The sequence below is a fragment of the Lolium perenne genome, chromosome 7 (genome assembly GCF_019359855.2).
Source record: "Lolium perenne isolate Kyuss_39 chromosome 7, Kyuss_2.0, whole genome shotgun sequence".
In the NCBI taxonomy this organism is placed as follows: Eukaryota; Viridiplantae; Streptophyta; class Magnoliopsida; order Poales; family Poaceae; genus Lolium; species Lolium perenne.
Window position 1 is genome coordinate 144,153,642 of NC_067250.2, and position 14,641 is coordinate 144,168,282.

The following is a 14,641-nucleotide window of genomic DNA, read 5'->3' on the forward strand; positions in this document are numbered from 1 at the left end:
TCTGGTGTCGACGGAGATACACCAGATATAATGCACGAAGAAGGCATGACTACCAATGTTACTGACCGGATGGAGAGAGCGGCTCTGAGTGTCCACACGGTACACCAATGGTTGGTCCTCCAAAAGCATGTTATCCAACAACACAAGAAGCAGATCACCATCCGACTTCACAAGGTAGAACTTGTCATTTCCAAGTTCTGGAAATGAAATTAGTGTCTCCATCTTGACAGTGCTCACGCGCTGCTGCAACTGTACATTGGTGCACACTATTCTTCCGGACTCAAAATTGTCCACAGCTATTGCATACAGTTCACCATTGAACGGGGTAATGCAACACAGACCATGGTTCTCGATCGAAAATCTTCCTTCTCCCCAATCTTCATATATATCCTTAGTTGGAGTGCTCTCATCGACCCAACCAATTTCCTCCGGGTAATGTGCGGAAACGAAGACCATAGTAGGGGATTTGATTACAGCGACTGAATCCAGAAAAACAGATGGCATCTGCGCCTCAAACATAGTGTTCGATGTCTTTGTGAGTGGGTTCAGAAGCCGTATCTTGTGCGGCGGGTTCTTCTGGGCAAGCACGATGACGCCACGGCAAAAGCCGACGAAGTAGTATCTAAAATATATTGATGAAGATAACATTCAGCACTAAGATTGAAAATAAGAATAGATTAACCCTATAGATATGGAGGAATTTGAACCTTGCATGAACTTCTGATAGATCTATGGTGACATAGCGGGATGTGCCGAGTTGGAGGAAGGTGAACTCAGTGGCGCGTGGAAGGGCGTGGTCTACCATGATCCATTCGTGCGGCTTCACGTCGGGCTCAGGTAAACTTGAGCGCCAATTTCTACAGACTTGCCTCATAGCAGAGTAGGTGTCCATGTACTCCTCATTCGCCAGTAAGCATTCGCCGATCTTGTGAAGTGGTCCGTCAGCCATGAGAGAGGCCCAGTTCACGGAGGCGCCGCGCTTGGATGCGCCGCCCTCGGAGGCGACAGGCTCGGCGGCGACGGGCTCGGATGCGACGGGCTCGGAGGCGATGAACTCGGGGGGCGATGGCCGCCTGCGCATTCTTTTTCTCCATCGCCGGTAGGGGAGCGCTCGTACGGCGGTTGGGGTTTTTTCCTTCGATTTGGAGAAGTTGATGGGACGTGAGAGGCGTGGTTTCGTGCGTGAGCGAGAAGACGTACTGTGTGCAGAGGGAGGGAGAGAGGGGCTTACGCGTCCTAAATGCGACTCGCGTCCTACGCGTCCACTATTGCACGTCTGCACCGCGACACGCGTCAATAATGGCACGTCTTCCACTTCTGCACCGCAACACGCGTCCTCGAGTCTAACCCTGGAAATTTAGATATACTCAGGTATACCCTCGAGTCATATACTAGCATTTTTTGTGTGCTCAGTTTTCGCCTTGAGTGCTAATACTGGCTAGTGCAATATACTCAGTTTTACCCTCAAGTGGCTGGTCAACAGAGAGTCAACAAATGAGATTAACTAGTTAAATGAGTTATTTAATGTGCAAAAAATCCCGAAAAAGAGTGGAACTTACTCATGGAGTCTTTACCACAAATTTCCACTTCTCAAATCATAGATAAATTATAGATAAATCAAGTTTTACCATAAATTGTCACTTCTCAAATCACCTAGTAGCTATGAAGGTGCATGGTTTTCCACAATAAGCCCTACCCAAAACAGCTTTCCCCAAAACATACTTTGTCTGAATGAGGCCATAATTTTCACACTCATGTATATTTGTATTGCAAATAGTTTGAGGTAGGCCAAGATGGGTTTCATTGTACAAAACACGCATTTTCCATTTTTTAAATCTCATATTTGAATCCCTTAGTCTATTTAGTACTCACTTGCCCTTGGTTTCTTGATACTACTCAGTTTTGCCCTCTCCCTTCACAAATTCTCACAGATGCCCAACATTGCCCTGATTGGTCTAGCCCATGTCACGCGGATTGTGCCCGCCGATCGTTGATCGTTTGATTTAACGGGCAGGACAATCCCTATCTCTCTCTCTGGTCGGGGCCACCACCCTCTCTCTCTGTCGGCGGTTAGCTTCCACCCTCTATGTATGCTAAAGGGCGGTTACCCAGTACGCTAAAGGTTGATTTTCTGCATTATTTTTCACGAGCTAAATTATAAACTCTTTTAGGCATTATTTTTCACGCAAAAAATGATACACCATCACCTATTTCTTGTAGCCATTACTTTGCACGCAAAAAATGATAAACCATCACCAATTTGTTGTAGCCATTACTTTTCACGCATAAAATGATACACCATCACCCATTTCTTGTAGCCATTACTTTCCACGCAAAAAATGATAAACCATCACCGATTTCTTGTAGCCATTATTTTTCACGCAAAATGATACACCATCATCACCCATTTCTTGTAGCCATTACTTTCCACGCAAAAAATGATAAACCATCACCGATTTCTTGTAGCCATTATTTTTCACGCAAAAAATGATACACCATCACCCATTTCTTCTAGCCATTACTTTCCACGCAAAAAATGATAAACCATCACCGATTTGTTGTAGCCATTACTTTTCACGCAAAAAATGATGAACAATCACCGATTTCTTGTAGCCATTACGGTAAAATGATAAACTATCACGAATTACCATTTCTTTTAGGCATTACTTTTCACGGTAAAATGATAAAATATCACGAAGTTCCATTTCCTTCAAGTTAGTCCGCATTACTTTTTTGTTGAGATATATACCCCCACAACGGTAATCTCCTCCTTAATTTATTGTGTAAACCCCCACAACGGTCACCTCCTCCTTAATTTATTGTGTAAACCCCCACAACGGTCACATCCTCCTTAAGTTATTGTGTAAACCCCTACAACGGTCATCTCTCCCTTATAAACACCCACAACGGCCATCCCTTGTGTCAATAGGTTCTGCCTCTCTCTTCTTCGTTCACATACACTTGATCCATTGTCATGGCTTCCACGTCTCGGACGCGGACCGGAAGGGGAAGGGGAAGGGGAAGGGGCGGCCGGGGTGGTGGATCATCATCATTGCCACCACCACCGTCAACACTGCCGTTGATCATAGAGGAGTTCTTCATCATCGTCTATGAAGACCATTTGGTCAAGAAGGTACGTACGCGTTCCCACATATATGATGCATCTGATTAATTATGGGCATGTTCTAAAAAAACCTTTAATTTCAAACGATCGGCGCTCGATCTCTTTGCAGGCACTCCTAAAAAAGTTTGCGGACTATCTTAACGGCCAGGAGCCAGCTAAGGTGTATCTGCGAGCAGCTGACTGCGATCCTCGTCTCTGGACCGTGGAGGTCCTATTTGACGAACAAGGCCGGATGTACCTCGACAAGGGCTGGGAGAATTTCGCCATCGCGCACGGTGTGGATTTCGGCTGCTACGTACACTTCAAATATGAAGACGATGATGTGCGCACAGTGAAGGTGTTCGACGGAACAATGTGCAGGAAGTACTACTACTCAGACGACGAAGATACTGACGATAAAAGCGATGACGACGTGAAGCCATGCATCCACCCCCTTTAGATAAGGGGATTATGACCAAGAATATATATGTAGCTTCATATGCATCGATTTAGAGATCTAGCTATTTTCTATATATTATGCATGTAAAAAATAATATCGCATTTCCACCATGATTCGAGCACCACAGCCTCCAAACGATGCCGATGCCGATATCGGCATGGTCAGAACGGCTATGCTCGCCGCCACTGCTAGGTCACCGTCGCGATGCACAATGTTTAGCATAAGAGTCACTTTAGATTAAGCTGCGAAAATAGTCACCTGCCATGGGCTGAGGCGGCCCCACAGAGCGGCTCTATATTATATTTTCTAAATAAATAGACGACACCAACGATCATTGGCTGCGGAGGCCCCACAGAGCGGCAATATATGATTTTCTATAAATAAATAGAGGACCCCACTGGTCATTGGCTGCGGCAGCCCCACAGAGCGGCAAATATATGTCTTTTCCTGAAAAATAGACGACCCCACTGGTCATTAGCTGCGGCAGCCCCACAGAGCGGCAATATATGACCTTTCCTGAAAAATAGATGACCCCACTGGTCATTGGCTGCGACAGCCCTATAGAGCGGCCCCATTTGTCATTGGCAGCACCGCGTATACAATCAGGAAATAAAACGGCCCACGCGTCAGCGATAGATGGATGGCTACCCGTCAGTACGAGACGGTCAGAGAGGAACTGCCCTCTGTGCAGCCCCACCCATCAGATTAACGGTAACGGTAAGGCCTCTGACCTGACGGCAACCCTCCCGTCCGAGCGTCTGCGAGGGGTTTCAAACTAGAGGGAGGGGAAAACTGAGGAAAAACTAACGAGCTGGGGAAAACTGAGCACAACTAAGGACCCGAGGGCACGGATATAGAAATCCCTTATTCTCTTGTCTCAAAGGTGTGCCTCCCCCTAAAGGGAAAGATATTGATGGAATTTATTTGCATCAAAATTATGAAGAGTTGCAGCAATATGTGAACAAGTTCAAGGATGATTGGCCAACATATGGTGTTACTATAATGTCAGATTCGTGGACCGGCCCTTCTAGGATGAGCATCATAAACTTCATGATCTTCTCAAATGGGCACATGTATTTCCACAAATCTGTCGATGCCACCGGGTACATGCAGAATTCTCAGTTTGTGTATGACCACATCAAAGAAGTGATACTAGAGGTAGGGGAGGAGAATGTTGTTCAGATTGTGACTGACAATGGAGCCAACTTCAAAAAATCATGTCTTGACATTCTTAGTTTGTATCCACACATTACATGGCAGCCATGTGCAGTCACACCATAAACCTCATGATGAAGGAGATTGGAAATTTTCCGGAGATTGATGCAGTGGTTAGTAGTTGTAAGAGGATCTCAAAATTCATGTACAATCATTCCACTTTGCATTATGAAATGCATGAAGCCATAGGTGGAGAGTTGGTGGGGCTGAATGCCACAAGGTTTGGAACTAACTTTATGTTCCTACAAAGCTTTTGGGATAAGCAAGAGAGATTTAGAGTGTAGATGACATCTCCGGAGTGGAAATATAGCAATTGGAGTTCAGATCCTGATCATGACTACACATATGATTGCTTGATAAATAGGAAATGGTGGGACAATGTGAAGTGGGTGCTAGATATTATTGGCCCAATATTTACCATTCTTCAATATGCTGATTCACAAAAACTTGGGTCCCTCTCTGGATTTATGTCAAGGATGATGCATGCCAGGCATCATTTGAGTGCTGCATTTCCGGAAGAATCTCTAGATAGACAAAAATACCTCAAGGTGGTGGACAAAAGGGTTGAACATCTATACAAAAACACGTTGATGGTTGCAGGTATCATGCTTGTTATTGTTGCCACTTTATTGTTTTACTATTGCTGCCACTTTATTGTTTTAGTATTGCTGCCAACCTGCCACTTTATGGTTTTAATGTTGTTGCCACTTCTCAATTGTAGGTGGTGTTCTTGAACCTGCTGGGCACTACCAACATAACTTTGGAAAGGATCTTCTACGTGTGAAAGCACTTACATCGGCACTTAAAAAGATGACTTTACCTTCGGAGTTCGTCCAGTTGATTCCTCAAATTGACATGCACATTAATTTTAGAGGGGCTTTCGAAGGTGTGTACCTAGAAGAGGCTTCTAGTCACGTGTCCTCAACCCAGTGGTGGATAATATTTGGAGATACCACACCATTGCTTCAAAAGTATGCTCTTCAGATTGTCTCCCAATGCACCCCGTCAAGTGGTTGTGAGCGCAATTGGAGCTTGTTTGCTTTGGTGCATACACAAGTTAGGAACCGTCTTGGTTTTGAAAGGCTGCACAAGATGGTGTTTTGCCACCACAACCTTGGGTTGCGAATTCGAGAAATTCTTGATGAGACAAGAGAGAAAGAGGTAGATCCGTGTGAGATTTTGATGGATGTCTCCCTCTATGATGGTGACAATCCGATCATGGATTGGTTGGCCAACCCGGATGACTCCACGCCTTCCATTGACGAGTACAATGACGATGATCGTTATGAAGATCGTTATGCTTCACCTGCTCCAATTGTTGTGGAAGTGACCCAAAGAAAAAGAAGCCATTGGAATGATGGTGAAGAAGATGAGGAGGAGGAGGTGGAGGATATAGAAGAGGAAGAGGAGGAAGAGGATGGAGAAGAGGAAGAGGATGGAGAAGAGGAAGAAGAGGAAGAAGAGAATGACGATGGTGTTGATAAAGGTGAACACACTATTTTCTAGTTTATATCATCCTTCTGTGAAAAGCAATTCATTTAACATGTGGTATCTTGTGTAGATAACAATTATGAGTTACCTCGAGATGAAAATCAACCTATTTCTTCCTTCCGCAAGTCAAAGTCTCGCCGCTAGTCTACTAGGAAGAAAAAGAAGAGCGCCAAGCTATTGGCTAACTTGGAAGCCGAAAAGGGTATTTTTTATGACTTGCTGCCTCCAATGATGTTTATGACAAAAACACCATCAATACTCAACCTTTGCTGCTATGAATAATGTTTATAACTTGCTGCTATGATGTAGAGAAAACCTTTGCTGCTATGAATAATGTTTATGAGTTGCTGCTTGCTATGAATACTCAACCTTTGATGCCATGAATACTCAACCTTAATTTGCTGCTATGAATAATATCAATTGCCTCTATTTTCTATCTTGTATATTCCACATTATTTTTTATACCATGTATATTCATTGGTACTATCTATTTTTTGCCATGTATCTTCATTGGTCGTAAAGATGGGCTGAAGAAGATTTGAAGATGGACTACAGAGGATATTTCACCCCCTTGTTTTGTTGGATGTAATGACTAATGAACCTTTGGCTATAATGTGGACTGTAATATGGACTGTAATGTGAATTTTCGTTTGTAGTGGACAATGGACTCTAATATGGACTTTTTTATGTGGAGCATGGTTGTCCTTACACATTTTTGTTGCTATTTTGTTGCTCAACTGTCATTCACTGTATAAATTGTCTAGATGCTACATAAACAATTGAATTGTTGTCGATTTTTTCAATTTTTCTGATTACTGGGCGTGTTTTTTTGCCATTTTGCACGTCTTGTTGGTATTTTTCCGGTAACCGGTCGGTTTTGGCCTTCGGTTAGGTAACCGAGAATTCAAGACAGTTAGATCTAAAATTAATGGCTAGGATTAGTCAAAAAAGTTATCTTTATAATGTCACATTAGATGTTACATAGACACGTTGTAATTTTAGATCTGATAGCACGTAACATAGGAACCCAATATATCTAGCGGCAGGTGGTTTGACATAGTTTCGTGTCACGTACAGCCATCTCAAGAGAAAGTGATTTAATTTTTAATCACTACAAGGTTAAAGAAATTGAACTAATCGTGCCTCTCTATCTCGTCCATATATGCAACAACTCTCATGGCTACAATTGTGGCAGTCCAGGAAGCCTAAGAATATGCATCGGTCAGATTTATCGAGAATCAAGCGTACAAATATGTAGTCTGAGCATAATACGCCACCTATAAAAGGAAATCCAAACAAACTTCTTGAGCCTTATCTGATCGCTGTCCCACGATTCCTCCATTTACTGTCTATCTCAAAACAGAAAACCATATAAACCGTGTAAGGCGGGTGCAACACCAGCGAGAAACGGATCGGCTCCAATGGTCGCATGTCCAGGTCGCCTTCTCATGCTCGATCTCCCTTCCATAGCTTCTGAAAGTCGGTGTTTCCACTCGCCCGTCCCCTCCTCCATAATGTTTCTACGCTTGCGTCCTGGCCGGAATTTGATCTCCGGTTTGATTGCCAGGTCCTCCGAGACATCGCTTGCAATATAATTTTTTTTTCCTTGCACCAGAAGTGTGACTGCATGTCAGGTGATTATAATACATTAGTTGAATTTATTGCAGCTCGATTGCTGTTCGTGGTCTGTTTGCATCTTTCAATGATTTTGTTCCCTGCAGGAACTGTATGATACGCAGGTCAGATGTGAACTGCAGGCAGCTCAAATTTCCCATTTTTTCGAGAATTTTTTTCCCGTGGTGCACAAACATTAGTTTGATTTTTTTAGATTTTGTTCGTTCTCCTCAAGGGAGATTTCTCTACTATCTCCTTTCACCCAGTATGCTCTAGGAATCCTGGTTCGTTTCTTGATTATCCAATAGACTTTGGCTAAACGACTTTGAAAAAATTATGATCTGATGAGGGTCCATTTGCGTTGTTCCAATCAGTTTTTCTACATCAGGTGAACTGATTGGAGATCTCATTGTGTTATCCGCATGACCTCCACATCGGGTGATTACATTGTCTCCATTTGTGTTTTCAGGGTTATGTCATTTCCTATAGCCTCACGGTCTCATTCTTGATTTCAGTGCTTTCTCATCCCTGTAGGATTAACTCGAGCGATGGAGGATTGAGGCGGCAACATCACCAACCATTATTGTCTCCCATCCAAGTTGATGCAGTTCTCCTACTTCCTTCGATTCATATTACATGACAGTAATATAGATGTATCTAGACATATTTTAATTGTAGGTATATCCATTTTAATGCAAGTAATATGGATCGGTGCGAGTACTTTTTCGTTGTCCCGGTCCCGCCCCAAGAAGATGTGCTAGCTTGATGATTTTAGGTGATTCCGTTGGCAATCTTCAATTAGTTTCAGTAATTATACCCGGTTCTTGGATTATCCAATCAATATAGCCACTACGACAGGTTTATGGCAGGGATGGAGAAGTTATTTATTTTTGATTCTTAATCGCTTATTTCCACGGAAACAAGCTGGAGGTGGATGAGAACTTCATCACACGCACATGGTAACAACAGCGGATCGATGACCTTTGTAGTTTATTTTTTTATGGTTGGTCAACAGAGGACACATCTCAGATCAATGGTGGTTTTATCTCATCATTGTGTCATAGTTTTACATCTTTGGTAACTCTATCTCGGTGTCCTACTTGCTAGATGATGGTGTCTTTGACGGTTCCTAAATAATTATCTTCAAAACTTGAAACAATTATAATCAGTTTATTATGTTTTCCTATGTTAAAATATGAACTGTACTTTCAGCTAATTTCCATGTTTGGGCCTGGGGTGCAAGCACGGTCCAGATTAATTATGTAATCACTAACGGACTTACAGACTGATGGTAACACACCAGTTCAACCTCATTAATATCTTCAGTTTCACGTAAAGGCATTTAGGACCATAATGATTTTGGGGTTTTCATACTGTATCAGAAGATGAAGGTAATATCTCCTTACATTTGAATTATCTTGGAGGGTGCAAATAAATCTTAAAATTATATGAGCTTTGAGCTTATTTTTACCTTCTATTTGTCCATGTCAAGGGCGATGCACCTGTCTCTCCAGAAATAAACACTGGAATCGACACGAAAACAAATTCAATCTCTTGAGGTCATCTGTCCCGTGTTGATCAGTGTGCATGGTTTTGTAGAGGCGTCATCTCCATGTGGTATTTGTTTTAGGGAGAGATAATTGTTGAATCAATAATAACAAGGCATGGACATCAACCGTGAAAGATAGTCAATCTTTTCATCCTAACGGAAAATGCATAGCAAGTGCATGTGTGGTATGTACCACGCGTGCTGATATTAATCTGTATTGATTATTATTCATGCTGCTTTAATTGGTTCTTGATTTTCTCTTTGAGAACATCTCAAGAATTATTTGAATTTGTACGGTACATGTATACTTCAGAAGTTAATGTAGACAGTGAAATTGTTGTTCTACTATAGGAGTTGGTGAAAAATTAACAACAAAAGACGTCAAAGTTAACAATGAAGTCATTTGATCAGTGTTGACACATCTGATTGATGTATTATTTTACTGATAATTTTATTGTTCCGTATGTAAGTTCATGAAACAACACGTATTATTATATATATGTAAGTGATTCTCAGTGCAGCGATCAAGGAGAAATAGTCGTAATTGCATCCGAATCCATACAAATATTTATTTTAATTTCTATAGAAAGAATTGAGGTGATATTAATTCATGAGTTGGTGTGTGTTAGTGGGCAAAGGTAAATCATGACGACTGAATTAGTGAACGGTTAATAGTAGTTGGAGTAGAATGTTGGACGCTAATTTTAGGGATTTTCAATTTAAAATACGGATTGCTACTTGGACCATGTATACTCACATATCGTCTACTTGATACATCTACCTTTTTAGGATAGGGATTTCTATTTTCGTGCCCTCAGGTCCTTAGTTGTACTCAGTTTTCTCCAGCTCCTTAGTTTTTCCTCAGTTTTCCCCAAGCCCTTGTCTGAACCCGCGGAAGGAGCTCGGACGGAAGGAATCCGTTAAGTTGACCGTTCCGTGCTGACGAGTGGGGTCGTGTCATTTGTGGGGTCGCGTCGTGTGGGACCGCGTCGTGTGGGGCTGGTAGGAAGGGACCGCGTGGGACAGGACGAGACCATGTTTGTGGGGCCGTAGCGTGTGGAGCCGTGTGGGTCCGGGACGGGAGCACGAGTGGTTTCTGTCTCTTTCGCCCAGATTAGCAGTTTTCAATGTACCTTTTTCCTCTCTCTCGCTCGATCTCATTCATATTTGATAGCCCAAATTGGTAGCAAATCTAGAGCAGCTTGTCCTTCTGTTTTTTAACGCCATTCATTTCTTTATGCCTTCGTTTTTACCCAATCAGATAGGAAATCTAGGGCACAAATCCAGAGAGAAAATATAGGATAAGCTGCATACAGCAACCAACATAGCATAGATATATTCAGGACAGATCCAAAAGTAGTACCGATAGATCCAAAATAAGCTATATTTTACATGAATTTAAGCTGCTCTACAGATAGAGCAGTCACATACAGAGAGTGCAGTAGGCACGTTCAACGCCTCCAGGTAGCGCGTGTGACTCGCTTGGAGGTTGCGCAGGTGAATCCCAAGTGCTTTGTGTTTGGCCATGTACGCATGCACGTTCACGGTCCTTCCAACTCTAGCGCCACATCTTCCAATGGATTCAGCATGGTTCACCAGGGAGTTGAAGTCGGTGGCGCGGAGCTTCCTATTGCAGAAGGGGCACTTGTAAATGCCTCGAGCAAAGGGGCCATCGTAATGGCCGGACTGCAGCCTCCTGAGGACGTGACGAGTCTTGGTGTGGAAGGACTCGCCGGTCGTCGTCGACGTCGCTCGGCTCGCACTCCGTCACGCAGCACCAAAGATCGTGCAAAAAACGGAGTCAATTGCAACGATGATGAAACAGAGAGTGAACAAAAAATCATGCATGATAATATGGGCTCGAAAAAAAGAGGTAGCATCAGTTACATTGGACACACTTATATCCAGGATTTGAGTCAGCAAACCAAAGATCATGCACAACAAATTTGTACACACCAATTGTTTACTGACCAAACCCTGAATCAATTTATGCCCAAATATTCATCATCATCGGCACAAATCTTAAACAAAAGCAAATCACAAACACTAATAACGCAAGACCTAACACAAAAGGATCGAACTAGGAACATTTAACAAGAATAACGCAAGATCTAACACAAAAGGATTGAACTAGGAATGTATTTAACCGTAATAACGTTAGATCTAACACAAAATGATTGAAATGAGATAAGAACAAGGGAACAAAGGGTTACCACCGGCTCGTTGTCGACGATGCTGGTGTCGTAGGGTTCGCCGGCGCGTCGTATTGCAACCGGTTCGTACGGGTCCCAAGCGACGGGGATCGGACGGTGGCGGCGGCCGATGCGCCGGCTGCTACGTTGGAAGCAGCGACAGGGGCCTCGGACGGGGCGGCGGCCGATCCGCCGGCTGCTACGTTGGAAGCAGCGACAGGGCCTGACGGTGGCGGCGGCGGCGGCCGATGCGCCGGCCGCTACGTTGGAAGCAGCGGCGACAGGGGCCCTGGACGGGGGCGGCGGCTGATGTGCCGACAATGGGCATCTCATTCTTCTCCATCGCCGGCGGTTTTCTTCGGGTTTTTTCTTCGGTTGTGGAGAAGATGATGGGACAGGAGAGGCGGTTGCAAGAGCTGCTGAGAACGTGCGTCGAGGGAGAGAAAGAGGGGCTCTATAAAGACGAAGGTGGCGTGTACCGCAACACGCGTCCGCTATGCACGGCTGCAGCGTGCACCGCTACACGAGTCTAACCCCGGGACGTTTGGTGTACTCAGCTATAACCTCAGGCCTTATACAGAAATTTTATCTCGTACTCGCTTTTCCCTCGAGGACTTAGACCGGCAAGTGCAATATACTCAGTTTTACCCTCAAGTAGCTGGTCAACAGAGAGTCAACAAATGAGATTAACATAGCTAATTGAGTCATTTCATGCGCAAAAAAATCCAAAAAATAAAAACATAGTGGCAACTACTCATGGAGTCTTCCTACGCAACCCGCCACCTAGAAAACCTTAACAAACATATATAAATCAAGTTTTACCACAAATTGCCACTTCTCGTAATCACTAGTGTAGCTATGAAGATGATTGGTTTTCCACCCAAACCCCTTTGCAAAACATCTTTCCCAAAACATAGTTTGTCTAAATGATGCCATAATTGTCACACTCATGTATATTTGAATTGCAAATAATTTGATGTAGCCCAATATGAATTATATTGTACAAAACACACATTTTTTATTTTGTAATTCTTTTGTTTGAATCCCTTAGTCTATTTACTATTTATGTGCCCTTGGATTCTTAGTACTACTCAGTTTTGCCCTCAAGTACTGTCACAAATGCTCTGAGAAGCCCAAACTTATCCTGATTGGTTGAGCCGTTGTCACACGGATCGACTCCACGAACCGTTGATCCACTGATCTAACGGGCAGTATACCCCTATCCGTCTCTTCGTGGCAACCTCTCTCTCTCTCTCTCTCTCTCTCTCTCTCTTCGTGGCCACCCCTCTCTCTCTCTGTCGGTGGAGAATGTCCACCCCTCTATTTATGTGCAATAACGAGTTTGCCACTTAATATAGTTTGGGATATAGTATTGGTATAAACATGAGGCATACATATTTGCGGATTTCGGTGATTGCATTATTTGTCACCCCTCTAACAATTATCAACTATCTTTAGCTGTCCTTTTCTTTTAGGGAATATAGTTTGGGATATAGTATTGGTATTTTGAAACGGCCTAAAAGTGGTATAATTTTGTTATAAACATGAGGCATACATATTTGCGGATTTCGGTGATTGCTATCAACTATCTTTAGCTGTCCTTTTCTTTTATGGAATATAGTTTGGGATATAGTATTGATATTTTGAAACGGCCTAAAAGTGGTATAATTTTGTTATAAACATGAGGCATACATATTTGCGGATTTCGGTGATTGCATTATTTGTCACCCCTCTAACAATTATCAACTATCTTTAGCTGTCCTTTTCTTTTAGGGAATATAGTTTGGGATATTGTATTGGTATTTTGAAGGGACCCTATTTTGAAAGGGATCCCATTTTGAAACGGCCTAAAAGTGGTATAATTTTGTTATAAACATGAGGCATACATATTTGCGGATTTCGGTGATTGCATTATTTGTCACCCCTCTAACAATTATCAACTATCTTTAGCCGTCCTTTTCTTTTAGGGAATATAGTTTGGGATATGGTATTGGTATTTTGAAATGGCCTAAAAGTGGTATAATTTTGGTATAAACACGAGGCATACATATTTGCGGATTTCGGTGATTGCATTATTTGTCGCCCCTCTAACAATTATCAACTATCTTTAGCTTTCCTTTTCTTTTAGGGAATATAGTTGGTAATTTCGGTGAATGCACACACTAACTTTGAAAACAACTACAAGTACATGTAACTGAATAATGGATTTGTAAGGTATCCCTTGTAACAACTTCTAGCGCCTGGTGAGCAATGATAAGAATCCGATCGTAATTATACAACAACAAAAAAACCAGCCATCAAAGTTAGCTTGCTTCTTCAACTCGATCACCGCCTTAATCGCTTGTTCATTTTCTTCGCTTCTCCTTCACTTCCACCAGCTCTGCATTGGGAGCATTAGGCATAATCGAACGGCTCCTCTCTCCGCCGCATTCTCTACAAAGCAAGTCCCCCCCTCCCAAATTGCGCCCCAATAGCGCCAATTGATTCCCGCAATCGAAGCCTCGAACGTACACATCGATCCACTCGAAATGCCTCGCATTTCTTCAAGATCTCGAAACAACAACGTGAACCCTAAATCCCAAATTCGAGGGAATAACAAGAAAATCGAGAGAAAACAGAGAAATTGGAGCGAGATCTAACCTTATCCCCCTCTCTATATGGCAAGCTCTCGCATGCAACGAACTCACGTCCACGGTTGCCGTTCTCGTCCGTCTTACAGATCGACCGCTTCAGAGGCTCCCGGCGTGGGCGCCAGGGCATCTTGTCAAAGGCACGGGTCCATATCGCGGCCATGAAGAACGGAGGTCGAAGAGAAACTAGACATCACCCGCCACCGGAGAAGGGCTGCGCCGGCGGAGAAGAAGAACAATGGGGCGCGGAGAAAGAAAGGGGAAGCAATGGCACGGCACGGCGCGGGCTGGCTCGGGCTCCCATTTTGCAACGGTCACCTGGGTAAGCTGTGGGTCCGGCGCACTTAACGTGGACAAGTTGTGGGTCCCACGATGATCTGGATAAGT

At 43.4% G+C, this 14,641-nt stretch overlaps 1 long non-coding RNA gene across 1 annotated transcript; it reads left to right on the forward strand.

The window, feature by feature from the left end:
- The first annotated feature begins 7,677 nt into the window (after window positions 1-7,677).
- LOC127318671 (uncharacterized) lies at window positions 7,678-8,842 on the forward strand. Its single transcript, XR_007862061.1, has 3 exons — window positions 7,678-7,903; window positions 7,991-8,321; window positions 8,418-8,842. It is a non-coding gene; the product is annotated as an uncharacterized lncRNA (long non-coding RNA).
- Window positions 8,843-14,641: the final 5,799 nt, after the last annotated feature.